Source organism: Mus caroli, chromosome 18 (genome assembly GCF_900094665.2).
Source record: "Mus caroli chromosome 18, CAROLI_EIJ_v1.1, whole genome shotgun sequence".
Classification (NCBI taxonomy): domain Eukaryota; kingdom Metazoa; phylum Chordata; class Mammalia; order Rodentia; family Muridae; genus Mus; species Mus caroli.
In genome coordinates, this window is record NC_034587.1 from 66,268,275 (window position 1) to 66,292,975 (window position 24,701).

A 24,701-nucleotide genomic window follows, 5' to 3' on the forward strand; every position below is an offset into this window, starting at 1 on the left:
GTTTTATTTCATTTTTAGTAAATTGGAAGAATAATGGGTTTTGCAAATGTGCTAGATTAACCCACACACCTGTGTATTTGACTTGATTTCAGTTCAGCTCATCCAAAAAATTATTAAATGAATATATCAGAATAAGTCGTATCAAAAGAAAAACCTCACAAATTTTGTATGCTGATTATCAGACTTGATAATGTTGAAGAAGCACCACAAAATTAGCCATAAATATGGAAAAATATTGTGTAAATAAAACTGCCAATGGCATATAAAATAGTCATTTTAGAATATCAATATGTCACTTAAAACTGTACCGTGTTGTTATTTCTTGAGTTCCTATATTTCATTCAGATTGGCTGCTTTTGGAGGCACAATTTCAGCTTGAGGTTAGTGGTAGAGCTAACATAGATAGAATTTGAGATGAATAGTTTTAAGAACAGCTTCAAGCGATAAAGTCCTTGAAGTTGTTTAGATTTTGAACATAATTTAACCCTGATAATATTAAAAACATTCAAAGGATGGTTGGTTGTTAGTGACACTGTAACTCTGAGCAGGAGCCACTAGAACTCGAGTTATCTCATTTTATCTATGCGTCAGGTGAAAATAAACTTTGGGCTTTCTGTATTTGTTTGTGTTTTGGTTTTTTGTTTTGTTTTACTGCAAAAAAAAATCTACAGAAATCTTCACACTTTCTTAGGAGTTATTTGAAGTGGCTACAATATTACCAATTATCAGTAACTTCTCATAACTCATTATAAATATTTAAGTATAAATATAAATATTTCTCTCTAGTTAGCTGGTCTCTACAAAAACATTTTCAAGAGCTTTTTATTGCTGTTTGTGGCATATCGCATCACACTATGCTAAGAAAATCTTTTTCTTCTAACATATGACTATCAGAAATTAGAAACTTGTTTATATTATTCCAGTTTTGGCTTTTGATGGAAAATCGGTTTAGGATTATCACTTCTGAGAGAACTTTTTTGTGGCTAAATGTGTTAGCAGTCCTAAGCAATACATTGATATATTATAGCCCTTCTTCAAAAGACTAGAAATATGATAAAAATCCAGTTAAGGTTTAGGCAGAAAGAATAAGATAAATTTGAGCAATTTCCGGCTCCCCTCACTGCTTTATTGGTCATTCTAGAACATCTCCATCCTCTTGGGGTTGGGGTTTACATAGCATACATTCGCTTTGTTGTATTCTATTACTGATAGGGAGATCCCATGCCTTGCCCCGGTCACGTGTGTATTTTTACTTGATTTCAGGAAACTGTGCTAGACACGGTAGCACTTTGGCTCTAGTAGATCTAGATTTCTGTATTTTTAGATCTCCATCTCCCTTATTCTTTTTTTAAGTTCAAACCAAATTATGCAACGTGTCTGATACAAGATCCTTCTAAACCTTGTTTCAACACATTCTTGAGTATTTGTGTAGCAGATAGTAGAAGATTGGGCTAGCACTCTCTGATGGTGATTAAAGATATTGATGTTCTCTTTAAATACACATTTACCAGTATAAATAGTAGTAAATCTATTACAACCTATCATGTCAACCCATACCCTAGCCCCAGTGAAATAGCCCCTCTCTCTTTCATAGACGAAGAGGGGAACATTTACAGTGTGGTATCCCACAGACACACGTGGTAATACAATGGTGAGAGAGATAGACTTTTCTCTCTCTCTCAGTGAGTTCTTTCAGGCTATCTGGGTCAAGGAGGTGGGGAGAATTGCCTAGCTTTGTTTAAAAGCTCTGCTTTGCCTACAGAGAGAGAGAAGGGGAGGGAGAGGCTGAGATGGGTGGGAAGGGACTGGGAGTGGGGAGAGACAGAGAGACAGACAGAGACAGAGACAGAGACAGAGAACTTGGCTCAGTATTGTGTCATCGTTTTGGTACAAGGCATGAACAAGCATTTGTGCGTGTGCCACATCTGGCGACCTTGAGACACTGTTAAGGCTTGGCACAAGATAATATAAAGCATCATCCACAAAGGTCTTTAGAACCATGGAAGAAGAGAAGACAGGCTCTCTGGAGGGATGGCCCAGGTACTTCGGTTAAGGAAAGACTGTGGGAAATGATACTTGTTCAGAGACCCCCCTCTCCTGCTGCAGAAGGTTGTCCTGGTTTCTTCCCACACCCTAACACGCTACCCTTGCAGCCGTGTCCCACTATCTCATACCCTTTCTCGTCTGAAGGGTCTTCAGCAATGAAGCTGTGCTGGTGCTTGAAGCCACTGATCACTTAGCATTCCCAGCCTTTGGAATCTACATGTGAACTTCTTGTCTGCCTCGATCTCTGGAACTTTAAACCATAGTTCCTTGTGATCTCTACTACCCTTTCCAGCAAGTTTCTTGTTTGTGAATAGCCCAGTAATCACACCAATTGAGCCATGTATTTATGCAGAGAAAAAAATGCACCATATTAAATTACAGCTTAGGAGAAATGATCTACACTTTTTAAAAAACTAAAAATTAACATGGTAGAATTAAAATCTAGAAAGGAACAAATTCCAAAGTGTACCATTTAAAAATATTCTTATCAAATGCACAGAAAAAGGAGCAGATGCCGTTTGGAACTTGTCTCGTGCCCACCAACATGTAAACATACAGAGCCTTCATCTTCATATTGTAATCATCTGCATTTTATCAGAAAGTGTGAAGAGTTACAGCTTTGGAAATCAGACAGTTGTGGAGTTGGTCTCCGCAGTAATTGTGAACCTTCCCATAGGCTCCTTCCGTGTTTCTTGAACATTGTAAGATTCTGGAAATATGAAGGTTTACCCTGCGAGCTATTTTATGGTCTCTGTCATCTCCAGTGAGATTTTTCACAAACTAAGTTTTTCAGTAAAATCTAATTTCCGTGTTGAATTGTAGTTCTGGTTTATTTATTTATGTTTAATTCAGGAGGAACGGGCAAGCTGTGAGTGGTCCGAGATAATTTTGGATGCATGGATCCTGAGGAAGAGATTCTAAAATAAGGCTGGAGCATCTCCAAGAAAATTTGAGGCATGAGTGGGTCCTTAGGTAGATTTGAGAAAACAAAACCGTAGCATGTATTTGATACCACGATACCATATGATCCCCAAGGAACATGAATCCTTAGGTAAAATAAAATCTTTTTGTCTGGACTTAACTCTACTTTTATAGAGAGATTATCAGATACATCAGTGAAAGTGGATAATATTGACAGTATTTATTTTCTTAGATTTTTAAAAATCACATTAAAAAATTGAAGATTTTAAATATACTAGTAAATCCATACTTTCAAGTGTTTTGTCTTTTTTTCTCCTCAGATGCTTGAAGAAATCTCAAATGATTTCTCAAGAGAAATTGCTAAATTGTTTATTTCTTAGTAGGAGCCCAGAGTTATATGGTTGAAAAATACACTATTTAAAAACATGCTGGCCATCATGCCTTTTGACAGTTGTCTTAAGGAAATTACAGACCCATTGTTCTGTATCGTGTGGCACATTTTCGTATCAACACATTTTAACCCAAGCAGAAGTACATCCCTTCTTAGTATGATTGTGGCAGTATTAAATGTGACATGAGTAAACTATCTATCAGCTACCTGGACTAGGGCTTGTGTTGGGAACTCTAGAAGCAGCCGGTCTTGTAAGATAGACTAGAAGGTGTCTTCAAGGACATTTTCTTGTAGTGATGCACACAACTGTAGTGATGATGCACACAGTTGTAATGGTTTACATTAACATCAGGTCAGCTCCAAGCATCAACTTTGAACTTGGTGTGCTCACATTCTAGCTAAAGATACTAAAATATGAGATTTGATTACATAAATGGCATCAATAATTTCTGAAAAGATATAGCAAGGAAGGAGATACAATTAAATCGTGCAAATAGGACAAGAAATATCCACCCAGTTTATACAACATATAGAACACAGCACCAGGGATTCTGTAAGAACCGAGAAAATCATTGTTACAAAATATTTATTTTTTCATGCAGGAAATGCAGAATTCACTAATCCACTCTTAAGCTTTAAGTTCAATAATGTGTTTTTCTGGAAACCAATCTCATCCTCTCTATTGCTTTTAGAGGCTAAGTAAAACGTTAAGTTTTGTATGAGATTCTGGGATATGAAGTAAATACAGGAGGACTTTATACTTTTGCATTGGAGACTCAGTATTTCAGAAAGCACAGACAGGAAATATGCACCATTTGGCATTTGGCATTCCAGGCTTCCAGAAGTTTCCTTAAAAGATTTCAGTATTGTTGGGAATTTCAGAATAATCTTTCCTGTAACTTTGGAACACACTTTCTCCCCCTCTTCTAGAGACTGCCGGTGTGCATATTTTAAATCTGAAGAGGAAAAAGAAAGATAAAAGTCAGCAGGACAAAAATGAAGACTTGTCACAGAGGGCAGATTCCTCTATCTGTCTACTCAGAGCTTGTCTTTGCAAATTAAAAAGTTATAGACTTCAGAATCTCCAAGGAAGCCAGAAGAGTGTATGTGTGTGTGTGTGTGTGTGTGTGTGTGTGTGTGTGTGTGTGTGCGCACGCTATTGGCGCACTCATAGTTTGGGGTTTTTTCTTCTCACTTGCCTCTCTTAAGGTAGGTGTGCAACATAATGCCCCGAGCCTTCTCCAGTGTGCATGACTCTTTGTGATTAAGTTTTCAGACTCAGTGTTACCTATTAAGATTTACCAAGATGTCCTTTAAGAGCTCAGCAGCGAGAACAATACAACTGTGCTCCCGTGTTGAGAAAGGAGAAATAGGTTTTAGGGAACTGTCAGCTTGTACTTTCTTTCTCACTTCCACTGAAGAGCAGCATAATTTGGTGTGGAAATTTGAACTCTTAGTGGTTTAATTACAGACATCTAGGAACTGGCTGCAGGGCTCCTTTACCTCAGGAGGAGGATGGTCCTGGGACTTTCATGTATTTTGCAATTTTAAAGCTTGTTTTGGAGCATCTGGCTTCTCTATGGATTTCTTGTTTATGGACATACAGAGATGGGGACAGGATATTTGGTTGGAAGCCATTTCCTTCTAGCTATTAAAAGTTCACAGACTTAACAGTACTTATATTTTAACAGCAAAAAAAAAAAAAATCCCCTTCCAGTTAGTGACAATTTCCGCATATCCAAGATGTATTTCCTTCCTTTCACAGAATTTGAAAGGTTTTATTTGAAGTCATAAATCAGAGATGGACCTCTGGGGGGCTAAATGCGATTTCATCAAAAAGAGCAAAGTTGTATTTTCCTAAGGCAGAATAACCATAGGCAGGCTGTTGACTGGCACCTGCTTTGTTTCATTTTAAAAGTAAATTGCATTGAATTTTTTTAAGTCCGTATTTCAAAGGAATAGCCTGGGTCTGTACTGTCCAGGGCGTGTCTGTGTAGCCACTGTGTTCCTTTTCAAAGAGCAGGAACTTTTCTAAGACACAGGCAGATTCTGTAGTTTTAAGGACCCGATTGTTTGATCTCCGAACAGCAACATGGGAATGATGGTGTTTTCCCTTTCAAAGCTGCTTCCTGGGCAGAGCAAGCCCTGTCGGCTTTCACTTGAGCACACACGCCCCCTTCATGGAAGTTAAGGTACTGCAGACGATTCCCTGAATCCCACCGCAGAGCCAAAAGCTAGGATGAGCTAAATTCTATCCAGGTGTTTAGATGTCATCCGAAACAAAAGCGAAAGCTGTATTTTTGCAATATATATATTTTTTAAAGTTATGTCTCAGCCTCGCAGCAAGCGTTCACTTCCGGGGCACTCAGAAGAGATTCTGGGTGTGTGAAGCTTCAGTAGATGTTTTTCGATTATTCCGAGATTATTTTGATGATTTGGAGAAAAATAGGGGGGAGACTCAGCTTTGTAGACCTGTCTTGAAAGCTAACTGTGGGGAAATGTCGTGGTGTCCTGCCACGCTGGTGCTGACTAAAGGGCACATCCTTGTGAAGTATGGATTCATAGTAGAAAGGTATATTTTTTCAAAAAAGAAAAAAGACCCTCATAGTACACTCAGTCATGAAAATTGGTACCATTCTCATTCTCTCTCTCTCTCACCCACACACACACACAGAGAGAGAGAGAGAGAGAAAGAGAGAGAGAGAGAGAGAGAGAGAAGCTATTTCGTCACTACTTGCTGTTAACATTTTAGAAATTTTCAGAAAATGCTCTTTTGGAACAACGATTTTGATATCCTCTGTGAAAGAAGATATCCTCTGCCTGCCTGAAGCATCCTCCTCCCTCCCAGCCCATATCATTTTAAATATGCCTCCTGGATTATACTTATAATCATATTGTAATGGCTCTCATTCTCCTGATCGGCACAGTATATCATTATGTCATTAGCTGCTAGGAGAAAGCGGTCTCAAGTAGGTGGCTGATTCTTGGCGGTAATGTTTTCAAGTAACCCTGTTTGGGGAATTGGGCCATTGCACAGGTGCCCAGGTGTGCTAACATGGGGCTCAATAATATTTTCTGGTTTGCTCATTACGACATGAACTTGGAGGAACAAAATAATTCAATAACAAGTGGTGTCTAAAGCCTAGGCTGCCGTGTCAACAAACTCTAGTGACTTGGAATGTTAAGCGAAGGGAGTCAAAGCCTAACTGAGGTGGCACCTGGTACTCAGCTCACTGAAGCGAAAGAGCTGTGTGTTTGTGACTTGGTCATCACCATCATCACCGGCATTGAAAATAAACCAACCGCAGTAACTTTCATACTAGTTGAAAATAAGGTTCGAAATGGCTATGAGTTCTGCCACTCAATACACAGGCATATACTTTATGGGTAAAGTTTTGTTGTTGAAAGTTCATGGGTCCCTCACATGGTACCTTGACATGAAGTTTATTTGTATAAGTACCCAAGATAGCAATCCATATTATCTATAGTTTAATTGATACATGAAATGAAATTCAGTGCATTTACTGTAGGTCAGAAGTGTTAAGGTTTGTAAAATTCAGACCACAATAGGCAATTGCCATGCAAACAAAATCACATTGGTATGTTTGTTCAAGGATAGCCCGGAACTCCAGGCTTCTCAGTGGGACGGAAAGTGCCTGTTCTCCCACACTCTTGTTCTCATACATTCCTATTACATTTGATCCATTCATTTACATATTTTTAAAAGATTTGTTTTGTGTATATGAGTACACCATAGCTGTCTTCAGACACACAGGAAGTGAGCATCAGATCCCATTACAGATGATTGTGAGCCACCATGTAGTTGTTGGGAGTTGAACTCAGGACCTCTGGAAGAAGAGTCAGTGCTCGTAACCGCTGAGCCATCTCTCCAGCCCCTTCATTTCTATTTTGTCAGATTTGCTTTAACTCAAACTAAAGACTAGATGGTCCATGGGCTGTTACACATGACTGTGGCCAGTGGTACCTTATTAGTCCTTCGTTCTTCATGAAATTTGGTGTGGTGTCACTGCCACTTAAGCATGGCTGGCCTTCTAAAGGAAGGCTTGCATTAAGAAAACTGGAAAGCCCATATGATATCACAAGTAGACTTCTGTCACTTTTAACCTCTTACTGTCCCATCAGTCACTTGTTCCCGCCTTGAGTAAGGTAAAGCATGTGCTTGTGGTCTGTCCCATACAAGTTGAGCACAACACCTCTGAATGTGACTTGCAAAGTCGTCTCCGTGGAATGAGTCCTAGGTTAACAGGAGCAGAGGAGCCTGATAGGAGCCCTGGCCCTTCCTAACTTGATGCTGGATTTTCCATCCTCAGCGCCCCTGTTAGGTCGCAAACCTGGGAATGTGCATCGTGCCTGTGAGTAAGGTGGCAGTGCACTCATAGCAACCCCTCCGCACAGGCGCTCATCCTGAGTGTCAGTATGTCATCCTGCAGAACTCATTGGCAGCTGCGGCCTTACATCTGGGTAAAGAAGCTGAGGCCTGCATATAGGAGGCCATGCAGCACGCATGTGTGTGTGTGTGTGTGTGTGTGTGTGTGTGTGTGTGTGTGTGTGAGAGAGAGAGAGAGAGAGAGAGAGAGAGAGAGAGAGAGAGAGAGAGAGCGCTGTGCTTGAGAGCTGCACAGGCTGTAAACAAGATGCTGTCTCTGCTGCCTACACCCATTCAGCACCCTCTGTAGGACAAGGACACTCTGCACTAAGAATATTGTTAACACAGCATTTGGCAAGGGTAGGAAGGTACTTGCCCAGCATGCACAAGGCTCCCAAGTTTAATCCCCAGAGAGCCATCTCTGCTTTAAAAGCATTTGACTACCCAGATTAAAATATCAAGGTTCTCGCCTCCCTGGGGACTGACCGCCCATGTCTCCATGTGGTCCTGCACACAACCCCTGTGGAGCAGCTCCAAGGGGGGAAAGGCAAGCACCCAAGGAGAGCATTGTTTTCTGAAATACAGAGACTAGGTGACAGAGTGGTTGAGGCATGGGGACTGGTCAGCTTACCTGGAGTTCACTGCACTACTTACTAGCTACACATGACATGAGTATGCAATAACTTGGTTGTGGAGTCAGCATTGCACAATGAACTGGAAATTTCAGCAGCAAGGAGGCTACCATTCTTTTTACCATTTGACGGGAAATAATCTAACAGGGTGGCCGAGGTCAGAGCAGGTCACGACAGAACAGAGACTCAGCTGCACACAGGATGTTGGCTCAGCACTGGTCGCTTGCTTCTGTTTCAGGCGGGCGTTGCTTCGGATGCTCTTTGGGTCCCTTCATCTTGGCCTCGGTCAGCCTCGGTCAGCCTTCTTTAATGACGAGCCATACAGCTCTGCATAGGGGCTGCTGGAAGTACAGTAGGCGTAGATGTCCACCCAACACCTCTCCTGGTATCTTGCTTTTATAGCCAACATTAGTTTGTGTCTAAGTCAGCCTTGCCTCCAATTAGTTGAGAGGCGCATGGTCTTTCCTTCATTGTGTGTAAGTGGTATTCTCAAACCGGTCAGAAATCTGTTTCCTGCCCAGGCTACCTTTGTAGGTGTGGCTCACATTCCTAGCCCAAAGGAAGATGATGGCCAAGTCTTTTAATGGCATCTGGCAAGATAAAGGTGTGTGGATCAGCCAGGGCTTGGTGGCCTCCTTGGCTTGTATTTATCACAGAAAGAAGAGCTGACTGTCTTTAGGGCAGTTCAGGTCCATGTCTGACATTGAATATGTTCATGCCCTCGCACAGGCACTTTATAGGAAAGCTGAATAATTTCTGGATTCCAGCCACTGCTGAATTGTAGGGTGTGTGTGTGTGTGTGTGTGTCCTCAGTACCACTGGTGAATTCTTAAAAGAAAAGTAATTTTGCTTGTCACCTAGGGAAACTAAAAACAGTTCAAAATAAAGCAAGAGCCGGTTAGTGAACTCTTCTTGCTTTTAAAGAATGAAAGGATCCTTGTACAGGTCCTGGGGGTTGGGAGGGTCCTGCACTCAACATCCTTAGCAACCAGGCAGCAGGTTCAACTCCTCAGGAAAAGTCCTTGGTTGGTGACCGACCCNCCCCCACCCCCACCCCCACCCCCAGGAAGCTGCCAGGTCCAGGGTAGCTGCCCCCTCTTTTGGAGTCCTGGCCACCTTGTGGATTACAAAGGATATTGGCTTTCTCCAAACTTCATTGCACTTTGTCTTTTCATGGAGTATATGCACTGGCAGTGGAGGGCTCATGTTGCTCCCCCAAATGATCCCCGTTTTGTTCAGCAACACCAAACTTCTCCACTCGCAGTTCATTTATGGCTCTGATGAGAGTGGTGTTTTTTTTTTTTCCAGGAAACACACATTTCACTTTTTGACCCAGGAGCATCTGCTAGGATTTTTTTTTTTAATACTACTTTGGCATTCTGAAAGTGTTAATGTCTTTCATATCTGTTTAATGCTATTTAGGGATATTTACGATCACCTCTTGGTTACTCGGGGTAAAGTATGTCGCAATTTTTTTAAAACAGACAGGAAAGCATTCACATGAGGAAACAGATTGCTTTAAACATGTGCTTCCTGTGACAGTAAAAAGAACAAATTAGATTTAACACTGTGTAATGAATGCAGAAATGTGTACATTTAAGCTTTTAAAAGCTTTATGTTCAGTTTTGGTCACAACAGAAAGTGAGTCACCTGAACAAACAAATCAGAGGAGCCCCCAGTCCCAGTGTCCCCAGACTTCTGCAGTACCCAGCAGTTGCACCCCTTACCTTAGGCTCCTTCAGCACTCACAAAAGGGAGCCTTGGTGCCGCAAAGGGCAGGAGAGAAGACGGAGGCATTCTACGGTTTCACGAGACTACATTCTGATCCTACGTTTTTAGTGCAGAGAAACCCATATGTATTGGGAAGAGAAGAATCTGTTACTGGCTTGCCCCCACTCCCTTCATAAGTAGTAAAGAAACACACATACACACACACACACATCAAAGAGACAAACAAAAAAAAATCCTTTCCTTTCTGAACCCAACTATCGCCCTGCTTTTCCTGGAAGAAAAAGAAAACCTGATACTCACTTGCTAGCATTTACTGCAATTAAATTATGGAAGAAAAGGCTTCCTTATAGAACTCCCTTCCTTCATGAAAGCTGGCTTGCAGGGAGGGGCTAGAATCTGAGTTCCTATTTCTACCTCGCTGCAAAATGCTGAACAGAGGGCACGAATCCTGACCCCAGCAGAAGAGACACCCGTGGCCACTTCTGCCTGCGCACCGCAATCGGTGCCTTACTGTTCCCTGTGTTTTCATAGCTAAGGGTTTGTGGCATGCCCTCCATCTCTCTGGCCAAGGAGGGCCAGGACAGAGTCCCTCAGGGGAGGGCACATAGTTTGGGGACATCTGACTCTCTTACAGCACATACTGAGGTACTAATATCAAAACAGACTGCTTGTCGTCGCGCGGCGGGGCGGTGCTTTTTTTGGCTGCCGTGGTCGAAATGAAATGGGCAAGCTGTAGTCCGCTTGGCATCCGAACGGGCTAAGGGAAGCTGGGAAATGGGAGTCAGACTGTGAATGCAAGTAACAGCCAATGGTTAACTTCCTTTTTGTGTGTCACTTGGCAGAGATGAGACTGATGGCGATTTTCTTTTCTTTCTTTCTTTAAAAAAAAAAATGGGTGAGAGTTCAGTGCCCTGGGAAGAGCCGTGGAAGCTGTTATTGTGTTTTTTTTTTTTCTTGTACAGTTGACTTGTCTTGATTTCTTGAGGCCAGTACAGATGTTTCAGCAGCCAGCATCAGGAGATGGATCCATGGCTGTCAGAGGCAGTCTTTAGGTGCAAAGGTGATCAGAGGAGAGTTGGTCCATGTAAAGTCTTGCTGCTGATCAGTCCTGGGAAAGTTCAATCCTCCAGAAGGCAGTCCTATGCCAAAACAGAATACCCTGTACTTCAGTGAATGCTCGCAAGTACACAGACACCCGAAGATATTTTTAAATTATCACTAGTCCACATCCCTCATTTCACATTAAAAATTCAAATCCATTTTGAACTCTGGGAATGCAGAGCTAAAAGGGTCAGATTAGATTCGGCTAAAATGACCTCCTGACTCTTTGAGAGGCTACTGCTCTTCCTTTAGCCACACTACATCTTTGAAGATTCTGGGGAACGTGTGATAGAGAACTCCCAACCTTTTCAAGATTTTCCTGGTATATCTCTGTTTGCGGAGAGCTGCTCCCAAAGTCGAAAAGAGCGAGTTGCCATCTTGAGGAGGGAATTGCATGTTTAGTGAGCACCAAATGGTCTCAGTGTTAGTCTGGAATTCTCAATATAGCCGGTTGCTTTCAAATACTGTTTATTCCTCTCAAAACTTCCAAACGTTTACACACGATATCAGGAAAGATGACCAACTCCGACAACCCCAGGAGCAGGGAACGAGGCTTAGAGATAGAATACCATTTGTCTGATAATTAGAGAGCATCTCTTAAGAGTTCGAGAGAATTCTGATTAACCTTTCTGTTCCCACATTCTCACATGAAATTAGCACACCTTTTAAATTATTATCTAGTATTTAAACACTATTTTTTTTTAGTGTTCTTAATGCAACAGGTTCTAGAGACACCAAAAGTGTGGTGTAGGCTTCAAAAAAAACCTTCATTTTTCTTACATTTTAAATGTTCTGTTTGTGCAAAATTTCGAGAATCACCATAAGGGCTTCTTTGCATTTTTAATTTAGTAACTAACATATGAATAAATTTGCATATTAATTAGTTGCAGATTAAATCATGCATACATAATTGCCTCCTTACTGTGTTTAATGTTTGTCAAAATCTCCAGCCTGGTTTGATGGATGTCGTATGAAAGATTACAATTTGATGTACCCTTGGAAGTATTTACACCAATAATGCTAGATTCTTAATAGCAGAATTCTCTAGTTCTACACAGTTACTAATAAACATGTAAGATAGGTACATGTCCCTTTGACTACATTTTTCTCTTTGCACCAAATCATTTACTATTCATAATCATTAATGCATCTCCTAATTATACAGCATATGTCTGTTAACCCTTTAGTTCCCGATGTATCCCAGTAGCACCTTCTTTCTTTTCCTTGTCCTTCTCTGCAGAAAACCAAGTATTTGATAGAATCCAGATGACACCCTTCACTTATTTCTGTGCTTCTGTGCTGCTGTGTAGAAACAGCTCCCAGGCCGTTTATTTGAACACCCAGCTAAACATCACCTGAATACTTTTATCTTTTCTAGCTGAAGACCAACAAATGACCTGTGTATCCAACCCTCATAGCTATGGGATTTTCCTCTTTTGTCAATTGTAAGAATAATTTGTGAATTTCAGATACTTTATATGAAATAGTTAGAACGAAGACATGCTGCTAGCACATCTGTCTTATTTAGGAATAGAATTAAAACAAGTAAAATTATTTGGTATATTTTATTCTGTCCTAAATATTATAATAAATTCCATGTCTGATCAAAAAGTGGCTGTGATTATTTTGTAATAATTCGGAGATCTTTACATTTGAAAATGCCCACAACATGGATGCTCCTCATTTGATAAAGTACAAAACCATCGTTAAATATTCATTAAAAATCAATATTTTACTTATTTGGGTTTTTAAGTTTTATTTCATTCATGTCAAAAGTAGACTAGGTTTTCCCCGCTTCTTTAATATGTAAGCTGCTTATCACACTATTATCCTACATTAATGAATATTCCTACTGTGTAAAATATTATCCAAAATGAAGGTGTTGATGTCATTTTAATGTGAAATTTATAGTTAAATTCATAACACATAATGAGAAATATATATACACAGTTCTGCTCCAATCGTATTCAAGACTCCTGAGCTACTCTGGTTTATATTTTGGAGTATATAAATTTTAAAATTAACTTTCAATTTAGTTTGAAAATCTGGAAAATGTTAATTCATTTGGGCACTACCATTAAAGGCCGAGGGAAACTAAGGCCCAGACCAATGACATTGCTGCAGTTGTATAAAGAATAGATGCAGCAAAGGCATGGGATGCATTTTGAGAAATCTGTTTTAAATATGAGGACTTGTTGACCAACTCTGAATTCCACAACGGTCATAATATGTGACTTGTACCTGCTTTACCATCGATTGTGTCACATTTATATGCCTCATAAAGACTACAGAGATTAAAAACGAGGCAAACATAAATGGCCGATTTCCTTTATTTGAGTCTGACATAGGAGAAATAATATCCCTTGGTCGCTTACCTCAGGAACGTTTCCTTTCTCATTACAAGGCAAAAAAAAATAGTTATTGATTTAGCAAAACATCATTTTGCAGCATGAAATAGCACATTAAATTATTTAGCAACGTGAAAATGAACCGAAAGCTGCAAAACTCATAAAAGGAAGCAAACAGTCAGACCCGAAACATATTTATCCACAGCCATTGTGCCTAGGTAATTCAGGGCATATGGTATGTAAATGATGTTTGGAGATCCTTGCCAAATCTGCACACAACGGGATAAATTAAGGACAGGTTTCCCTGGGTGTCAGTCCCATGACTATGGCCTGAATGCTCTCTGCTCCGATGTGTGTGCCTTGTTCTTGGCTTTTAGCAAGTACGGCACTCGCATTCAGTGACGAAATCCGGTCCTTAGCCGGCTTCTCAGGCGTTATTCGTAATTCCCCCAAAACTGCTTTATGATTCAATTTAAAATATAGCACCAGTTTGCCAAACTTTCCTCTTGTTCCCACATTTCAAAAGTAAGATGTGAATAATTCATCAGTATATGTTTGGATACGAAGCCATATTTAAATGGATCTTCTCAACAATGGAGATGAAGCACTTCTTGGCTACTGAACTGAGAAAGGCGGTCCCAAGTTTGACTTTTTCTTAAGGTCAGGATAAAAGTGTTTTCTAGAATAGGGGGTAAATTGTTTTGAACATTTACAGATTATAGTTCCATGTGAACCTAGTCACAATTTATGAATTCAGCTTGATAATTCAAATAATTGTTAGCACTTCTTTTATTTTTGAATTACACTTGGAAATGGATGCTCTCATTTCCAGAACAGAGAAGGCACCAAACCCTTCTCCATTTGCAGTTCATTTTCAGGAACCAAGAGGTTGCGCTCTTTCCTTCTTTCCTAAGCTGGGGGTCTCCGTGCGTGAATTTTAATGCTTCATTTATCCTTTTTGAATAATCTTGGAACAGTGTGATTGCAGATCCCACCTAAATCTCATGTCTCATCCATTACAGAACTTGATTATTTATTGGAATAAATGTAAAACTTATATCTTATAAATAAAAGGTATTCAAGGATGTTGTATTTATAAGATATTGTTTTACTGTGAAGATTGCTTTGCATGAATAATTTTAAAAAGATAGTGTCCTTAATTATGTTTTTATTTGAATTAACAATTTGGGCTATGCCCCTACTATTACCACTTCATTTGTGAAAAAAATAGCATATTGATAACTATGTAGAAAACAGAAATAGGCTTAGTCCTTATACATTGCTCTGCAAAGCGGGTAAAATTAGAGAGAAAATACTTGAGGTCAGCATCAATCAATGCTATTTGATATCAATTCCAAGTTTATATTAATGCAAGTGGTTGGGAGTCTAAGGAGTGGACCTAATTCCATAGAGCCTATAGTGGGTGAACTCCAGGCAAAGTTATTCTGTGGCTGTCCCTCACTTCATTGAAGCTACTATGCACAGCTGTGCTTGCAACTCAACAGCAGAGAGCAAGGCAATATTCATTGGAAAACAAGGCTCATCTTCCTTTCAACTTTATGGAGAACTTGCAGCCTCCGAAGAACAACAATGGAGTAATCACAAGTTGCGATTACAGAGCCCAGATGAAATGAATCGCACAGGAGGATGCTGTGGCGTGGGTTTACTTCCACAGTAGAGGCATTGTGAATGCCAATGGGGTAACCATCACTGCAATGCAGGCTTAAGTGACAGTCTTTGGACTAGATAAGAAACGAAACACCTGTGCTTCATTCAGAGACGCTAAGGTGTGTCTGGAGATGTAAAAGAGAGTTGAGATTTTTAATTTCAGCGAGGTCTTATTACTGTTGTTATTGTTGTTGTTGTTGCAAAGTCATAAATAATAAAGATAAGGGATCTCAATTGTGGAAAGTTATTTTATGAGTTGTTTGATTCAAAATGATTAGCAATTTAATTTTTTTTTTAGAAACAAATACGAATCTAAAGAGAGAGAGAGAGAGAGAGAGAGAGAGAGAGAGAGAGAGAGTTAAATGGAATTTACATCTTTCCAGACAGCTTGGCATGTCAGGTATAAAACTCTGGCAATTTCCTCCCAAGCATCGGATAATTTGGGCTTATGGAGGCAACCTGTACAGTTGAGAAGTATTGTATTGCTTCTGAGTGTTTCTTCGGCTGTGACATCAGTAAGTTAAAGAGACTTTCTAAAAGATTAAGCCATAGAAAAAGAGCCTGGTGTAGCGTTTGCTTTCTGACACAATATTCTTAGTAAGGGCCATTGACAGTACATGGCTGTGTGTATCCACTTCCTGTGTGTTAGGTAGCTTTAACCCAGTAAGCCTTTGATAAGAGTTATGGCTTATGTGTATCCATATCTGAAGAGTATTCCATGTTTGCCTTTACGGAATGTTAGTACCACTCTTATATAACTCTAGTAAAACGTTCTACCTATAATTCTAGTAGAAAGTGCATCACATTATCATATTTTATCATATTGTCAAAAGACGTTTAAACTCCCCCAAAGCTAAGAAACTGCCATTTAGTAGACGTCACTTTGCTTACATCATCACATGAAACCCACTTAGAATGGAATCCTTTTAAAAATCAGGTATCGCCTAAAAACCAAACCAAACCAAACCACATATTCATTATACGCCTACTAAGTGCTAGGCTCCTTGTTGGTGGGCGACCATCATGAAGACTTATGCAAATGACCTTAGTTGTTGTCTTTTAGGATACGTTAAAGAGGCCCAGTACCAGTCATGTTCATTGTAGACTAATAACTGCAGAGGTTATATGACTCTTAAAAATCCAGTGATTGCAGTTACATCATAAATAATATAATCACATCTCCCATGGTAGCATACCATGCAACACAGAAGCAAAACCAGCCATATGTCACTGTAATTATTGTTGAGTTTCTTTGTTATCAGCATGTTTAACAACGAGACAAAAACATGAATTTTTTTTTCTATAGTGCCTAGAATCTGGTTAATAGATTGATTTGGCAAAGAAAACAAGCCAAAATGAAATATATGAGACTGGTATGTTAAGACCGTTTATTCATTGTTTCCCTCCACAACAAGGAACAGTAGTGTCCAAGAATGTGAGAAGGAGGTGTCCCACTCAGGGAAGGCCTGTGAGCTGGAATGGCTAAGGTAGACTCTAGCTTGAATAAGGACAGATGACTCACTGAGCAAAACCAAAGACTCCATGAAATGAACAGGAGTATACATCACACATGTCGTCGAGTGACCAAATGACTGAACAGTGTTGCCTTTCAAAGTGACAATGCATGTATCCATTTTGGATACATTTGGATACACGTCTTTGGCATGTTGCTGGCTCTGTTAACTGCTTCATAGAAATGAAGGGAGTCGAGGTCCTTTCCCTAGTGCCCTTTAGTGAAGCGTGCCTGTGAAGGAGCATGCTCTCTGTCAGCGCATCAAATACAACGTGTCCCACCTCTCTATCTCAGTAGCTCATTAATAGAAGCAAGAGAAAGACCCGACTATGAAATCAATAATAATGAGAACATTTGAAAGCTAGTGGAATAGCTACCATATAATTGTGTGTTATCAGTAAAAGTAGCTTTGGTGCTATTCATTTTTTAGCTTAATAATATGCAATTATTTTTAAGAAGACATAATTCTCAAATTGAAGTTCTAGCTAGTTAAGCTGTGTTTATCTGGCAAACCTTCTCTCTGAACTTGAATTCTTTTGTTTCTCTTTCTTTTGTTTTGTTTGTTTGTTTGCTTGCTTGCTTGCTTGCTTGCTTGCTTTCTTCTTTCTTTTTGACAGGGTATGTAGCCTTGGCTAGCTGGCACTCACTATATAGACCAGGCTTTCCTCAATTTACAGAGATCTGCTGGCTTTTCCCTCCCATGTGCTGGGAGTACAGATGTGTGCAACCACACCTGGCAATTTCTTTCTTAGAAAAAAAAATTGCGTAAATTACATCTTACTCATCTATTTCATGTGTGTGGCATGCTAGGCCTGCAGAGGTGAGGGGGCAATGTTCACGAGTTGGTTTTCCCCTGCCACATGGGTTCTGGTGGCCCACCTGACAGCAGGTGCCTTCACCTGTATCTCTCTAGCCCTCTTAACTTGACCCCTTTCATTGTGGAAAGAAGAGAAATGAATCTGTGGCTAGTGTCTTTCTTTCTTCACCCTGTTAGCAAATATGTTAGAGCTCTGATTATGTGTCTGTGACAACTGCAACATTGCTGTGCTGGGGCAATGACATAGAGGCACGATTTATTTAATAGCAGTTCATGTTATTCAATATTTGTGGAATAACAGACGTATCCCAGAATGAACCTTATCTAGAAAGGGCTGCCCTTCATGGTTCTGGACTGTAGAGCCTTCCAGATCCCGCACACATTGTGGCCACAGTCTGTCTGTTTCCCAAAAGTCACCGCAATTATCAGAGAGGCTTTTCTTGGTATGAGATCGAAGTAACTCTCAATTTCTCTTCTATGTTTTGAGTTGATCTTTCTGAAATCCTTTATTACAAAGCAATGTTGTGATTTTAGGGATGATGGGGAGCTTTCAGCTTTATGACTTATTTTCCATAAGAAGAAAAAAAAAGATTTAGTTGAACCCAGAACTTGTTCAGATTTTAAAAGGAAGTGAGAAATTCAGCTAGCATTTGCAGTTGTGTTTTTGTAGATTCTGCAGCTTGTCCAGTGAATTTCCACATGGGAAAGGATGTTGTTTGTTTTGTTTTGTTTTCAAACAGGGTTTCTCTATGTATGCCTGGCTGTCCTAGAACTTGATCTGTAACCCAGGCTTGCCTCAAAATCACAGAGGGCTGGGATTAAAGGCATGCGCGACCACCGCTTGACATTAAAGTCTAAGTAACACAAATACAATCAACTTATTTTTTTTCCCTTTTTCATATATCATCATTTTCATTGTAAACTGTGTAAACATTTAATAATTGTACTACTGTTTCTATTCAAGGAATATGTAATTCTTAGGAATCTATATTTTATGAGGTAAATCTATACATGTTTTACTATCAAAGATATGAGGAACCATTAACTATATGCAGCTTAGTATCACTACTAACTCTGAAGGGTGCACAGTGTCTTCACTCAACGCGTAAAGCTGACAATCTCCTGTGTGCTGTTCTTTCTGATCCACCCCTTTGCATAGTCCCTACATATTTACCTTCGAGTACAAAGGTAACCAAACATGACTTGCAAGGCCTGAACAAATGTCAAAGTATGTGCCATATCCTGTAATAAAAAATAATTGACCAGTTATTTTAAGTCATTTTTCAACTTAAGTATTTTATAGTCATGTACAGAGAAAAGCAAATGCTGACATTTTGGGAAGTGAATATCCTGTCAAGCAAAATAGAGGAAACTTTCATGTCACTGACTGGGAAGCAATTTCTTTGCAATTTGGTACCAATAACAGTGATGCTAAGCTTGGAGAATGGCCCCGTGGGTAAAGCCTGTTGACTTGAGTTTGATTCCTAGAGCGTACATGGAGGTAGGAGAGAATAGTCTTCTATAAGTTGTCTGCTACATACATGTACATGCACATACATACACACACACTAAAAAAAATATTTTTTTTAATTTTAAAACATTCTACTAACCTCTTTTAAATTAGTTATTTTTCTCAGCCATAAATGAAGAGTGGTAAGACCCTTGCTCCATATTCCTTGCGAGCTGTCACCACACATCATAATTAACTTGATCTAGTGTTCAGAGTCAGCATATGTCAACATCAAACTTTTACTGAGCAATTCTTATTTTCATGTTGTTCGCGTTAGACAAATGCTCAATTGTTTATTTCAGTTTACCTAGCAGTGGCCCAGAATTTTTCTTAACTGTGCCTTAACTCTTACAGAGCATTTCTTCTAAAATCCTGGAGAGATTTTCCTGACACGTTGCTGAAGGGGATGCAAGTCTTGCCTCCCCTGTGCCGCTGTGGCCATACCTGTGTTTATGTGTAGGGAGAGGACTTAAGATCAATGGAACCAAAGGTCACCCCCAGGTCATTTAGCATGGAGGAGCACAGAGTTTAAAACAGGGAGGAATCACTGCCCAGTCCAACCCATTCCCTCGCCCTTAGGGAGGCATGGTCTGTTCCTGCTTCCTCCTTAAGATGCTGTCAAATCTAGATCAAATTGGCTTCCAGTGACACAAGAGAGCATTTTAAGCAGAGTCTGTATAAAACAGGAATCTGAACTGGACACTTGAAGGCCAGTATGGTGCTGGCCTTGAACATTCTCTGCCTTAGAGCTCGCTCACTCTTATTACCTGTGTTTCTATTATAGGCACTGTCAGAGATCGCCCCTCCAGTATCTGAGATTTGTTTGTTCTCTGTCCGGCAATTTGCCGTTCTCCTCACTCGATGATGTCAAACTATTAAATGTAATCAATGGAAACCTCGGGAAATTGCTAGAATCCCACTCCAGAGGGGGTGGACAAGCCCTAGACAATTAGTCTATTTTGAATGAAAATTACTTGCATTGTGGTACTACCCCCACTCTGATTATTATTGAGCAATGTACTTGGAAGCCAAATATCTATTCATAAGTTTGTAAAAAAAAAAAAAAAAAAACAACAAAAAATAGTGTGTTGTTTTGCTGTTCGTCCTGTGTACAAATTCCAGTGAGCTTCTTCGTCAATCCATTTTCAGTGGGGAAAAAAAAAAAAGTTTTCAAAAGTAGTTCTTTAGCCTAACAGATAGACTCAGAATTTCTCCCTTTAATTTTGGGGCCTGTGCATCAATATGAAGAGACATAATCAATACGGAGAGACAGACAGCCGTTCTCACATTTCATTCAGTTGAGACCTGAGGTCTGGCCTGGGGCTCCCAGTCCAGGAAACAGCAATCTGAGTCAACTTCCTCAACCCCTGTTTTCATATTGTCCAGTGTGACGCTTCCTCCTTATACCAAAATAGAAGTGGTTGTTTGTAGAGGGTGCTTAGAGACATGCTATGGGTCACAGTGTATTAGGATAATTGACTAAAAACAATTTTTTTTCAATACTTCCAGAAGGAAGAGACCGAGAGCATAGGGAAAAAAAAAAAAAACAGAGTGAGTTTCCTCTTAAATAAGATGTCCTCTCTCCGTGTTCAGAAGTATTGTTTGTGTTAGCTTTCGTAATTCCACTTAGCATTTGAGAGACCCGATGGCGTGTCTCAGTGTCGAAGTTACTCACACTTGTGTAGCCTGAGGAGAGGAGATTTGAACTTCTATGGGCGTCTACCCTACAGTTTCCACCAAGATCAAACAGGCCCGTCTGTGTCTTCTGCTCCCACTAGCTGGTGTCCAACTATCTTATCCTATAGTAGGTTAGCTCAGGCTGGTCAATTTGTACGAGGAATGGCATCTCGGACCTCTGGCTTAGTGAACTGCATAGCCATTGAGATCAGTTAGTTATGTAACTGGCATGCTCATGGGATGCTTCTCCACATCACAGTGAAAGTGGGTGGGAGGGTGGAATGGTGAGTCCAGCCGGAGGAAGTACACAGGATCCGGGGACCCGGCTTTCACATTGATTCCTCATGATCTGTCTGTCTCTCAGATAACACGCCATCCACAATGGGAAAGGAGGAATCTCTTTCTCCAGAGGAGGAAGGATAAGGCCCAATGGTCAAAGTCAAATATTTATGGAACAAATCTGATTCAAAACCAATATTTTTTTCACTGCTTACCTTAGCAATCAGTATGGAGTACTTAAAAATCGATATGACTATGAGCTATCTTGTCCAGCCATGAAGAAAATAAACATTTGGTCATGCCGTAAGCTATTTAAAAGTCTACACATGAGCCCAAACCATAAAAGAATCAAGTTGAAGATTACATAGGAACTTACATCTAGGAAGTCATGGTAGAAATTCAATTCCATAGTCTCTGCTAATATTGTTAATATTTGATTTATTTGTATAGTAAAAGCTACTTCCAAAATAAATTCGCATATCTAGTAGCCTATATTAACTTCTAATTATTATTCCATGAGGCATTTTCATGCCACTGAAATAATTGTGTGGCTCTTACTTTATATTTTATTTTTTTACATTCTTTTATTTATTGTGTGTGCATGCATATATGTCTGTGTGCCCTACACAGTGTGAATTTGGAGATCAGAGAACAACATGCAGAAGTCAATTTTCACCAACATGTGGGTAACCAGGGATCAAACCGAGGAAGTCAGGTTTGGTGGGAAGACCCCTTATGTGCTGCACCATCTTATCAGCGTTTACCCAAGAGTTATGAATACCGTATTTATTTATTTTAAATAGATTAACTTTTAACTATTTAACTATTAAGATAGCTTTTAACTATTTATTTAAGCTAAATACATTCTCTTAAATAATGAGATAGTAACTAAATAAGCATTTTAATGAGAGAAAAACATTAAAATTGTTTCTTTTTATTATAGCCTTGTGTTTAAGTGTGTGTGTGTGTGTGTGTGTGTGTGTGTGTGTGTGTTGGGGGGGGTTGCACATGAGTGCTCACAGTAGCCATAGATTTCCAATGGCTATGGAAGTGTAGTTACAGACAATGTTGAGCCACCTGAAGTAGGTACTAGGAATCGAATTCAGGTTCTCAGGAAGAGCAGTATATGCTTTTTGAACAATCTCTCTATCCCCCAAGAAAACATTTTTAATGTAGACCTCTTCATTGAGAGTATTAGTATTAGTATTAGTATTGGTTTGTTGAGACAGGGTTTCTCTGTGCAGCCCTGGCTTTCCTGGAACTCACTTTGTAGAGTAGGATGGCCTCAAACTCAGAGATCCATCTACCTCTGCCTCCCAAATGCTAGAATTAAAGGTATGCACCACCAGGCTCACCTCTTCATTGCTGTTTAGAGCACATAAAATATTTTACATTCTAAATACCTCAGTATCAAGACAGAAATAGATGTAGACAGTAGTTTATCAGAGTTCACTATTTGATTGCAAAACTGTCTTAGTCTTCCACTCATCCCAGCAAATGAGAAAGGACAGAAAGAGGGAGAGAGGTAAGGGGCAGGATAAAGAGAGAGGGAGAGGGAGGGAGAATGAGAGAGACTGACTGCTCATGTCTGTGTGCCTGGGAGTCTCTGTACCTAGCTCATTATTTTGGTAATTAGATCTTTAATAAAATTGTATGTCATCACACCCAATAGGATTTTTTGTCACTGCACTTTAATTTGGATATTAAACATTAACCCCTAATTACAAGCCCTCAGAGCTTATTCAAATTTTTCATAATACAGCAGTCCATGTATAAGCATTTCCTACTTAAAGATCCACATCAACTTAGCTCATGAGTTCAATCTCTCGGTTATAGTGACTCCTACTGGAGAGCGAATGATACAAATGCACTGCCTTCTCTAACATCCTTTCTCAGTGGTTCAGAGCAGCTTAGACAACCTCCTCCTGCCACCGTGCAAGATCTGCTCTTCTTCTAATTTTACATACAGAAGCATACTTTTGAATGTTACGGAATCATCAGAAATCAACGTTAAAAATCTCCTGGTACAGGTATACTTCTCAGACTAATGATCTACAATTTCTAGAGAAATTGTGAGTAGGTACCTGCTTGGCTTTGGAATTTTATGCTTTTTTATCTTTTCTTTTCTTTTCTTGTTAGTAAGCTTCCAGACCATAAGTCCTTTCAGGATGGTGGTTATTTTCTTGCACAGAGGAAGCGGGGAGAGGAGAAAGTGTTCTCTCACATGCAGCTGATCTGCTGGGGGAGCTGTCTTCTCTCCTTGAAGTTCTGGAAGGAGCCAGTGTTTGACAAAAAGCATGCAGCTAGCACTCACACCTGGGCTGTCTGGCTTGGCCAAGATCCCTCTGCTGTAGAGCAGCAATGGTGCCATTCCTATACCCATAGTCCCACCCTCCAGTGGAAGCCTTCCGGGTGTCATACGTTGGTTCGTATAGTCTGGTTCTGTTGCTTTGGTCTCTTTTTGGTTTATAAAATGTTATCTAAGGCTTTTCAGTTTTCGTTCCCTGTCTTGGAAGTGAGATGGAAATGCCTCTAACAAGGTTCCTGTTGTGAGAGTTAAAGAAGCGAAGGTCCCTGCTCTTTAAGCTGCTTATCCTTGCAGATGTATTGAGTATTGTCTTCTCACCAAGAGAATTAATGGGATAACTATTTGCCAAATGTGGGGATTTTATGTATAGTCTTGCTTATTTTTTTTTGTTTTGTTTTGCTGTCAATCTCTGGATTGATATATACCCCCATCTCTTAATTCATGACATTTACCTAATTCAACTGTGCTACGGAAAAAGCAACCAGCATTGTAGAAGTAAACAATACACTACGTATAAACTTTAACCTGATTAGTGACTTAAACAAGAACAATAAGTTGTCATGTTCCACCAAGTTATGTGATAGGGGCATGGCATCCTTTCCATGAGACCATCATGCATCCATCCATCCATCCATCCATCCATCCATCCATCTGTCCATTAATTGCTTAGCTCATATTCAAAACCACCCCACTTTATTTGATTAGACATGTATTTGTGTAGTAGGTTTATTTAGACAATAGTGTTATATAAGTTTGCACTTATTTTTCTTGGGGAAAATGGTAGAATCTCCTCTAATATGATCTGAGGTTGGGAGTGTTTTTTCTTCCTTCCTTCCTTCCTTCCTTCCTTCCTTCCTTCCTTCCTTCCTTCCTTCCTTCCTTCCTTCCTGTAACAATTTATTGTCTAAGTCTTTAAAATATACAGAATTGCTACTACTTGAATTGAAGCAGTAATCATTAGTCATAATTTTCATTATGTTCAAGAGTCTGCTTGCATCTCTTGGCAGCATGGTCATGTCTCTGTCAGGTAGAATGTTTACCTGTCTCTGAGTGCTCCATCATTTCTAAGATGGAGCTTAACTGGAAGCTGGGAATCACCTAAAAGGTGTCTGTGGAGTGGTTGAATGAGCATATTAACCAAGGGTCTGCTTTCAAGAACTGTAGGGTTTGGCTAGTTACTGGTTCAGTTATGTAATCCATTCACCCCCACAAGATCTTACTGAATATCTCTCTACCTTTCTGGGACTATTACACCATTGCCTTGGGAGTGTATGCGCAAAGAATCCCCAGTTTTCTGTGACATGGTACATGTAATGTTGCAAGCACCAAATGGGCTTCACTTCAAATATCTAGGAACTCTTGGGGGAAAAAA

The 24,701-nt window shown here is 39.9% G+C and overlaps 1 protein-coding gene across 23 annotated transcripts in view; it reads left to right on the forward strand.

The window, feature by feature from the left end:
* Positions 1-24,701, forward strand: part of Tcf4 (transcription factor 4) — a 344,060-nt gene that overhangs the window by 222,010 nt on the left and 97,349 nt on the right. The window lies entirely within an intron of this gene.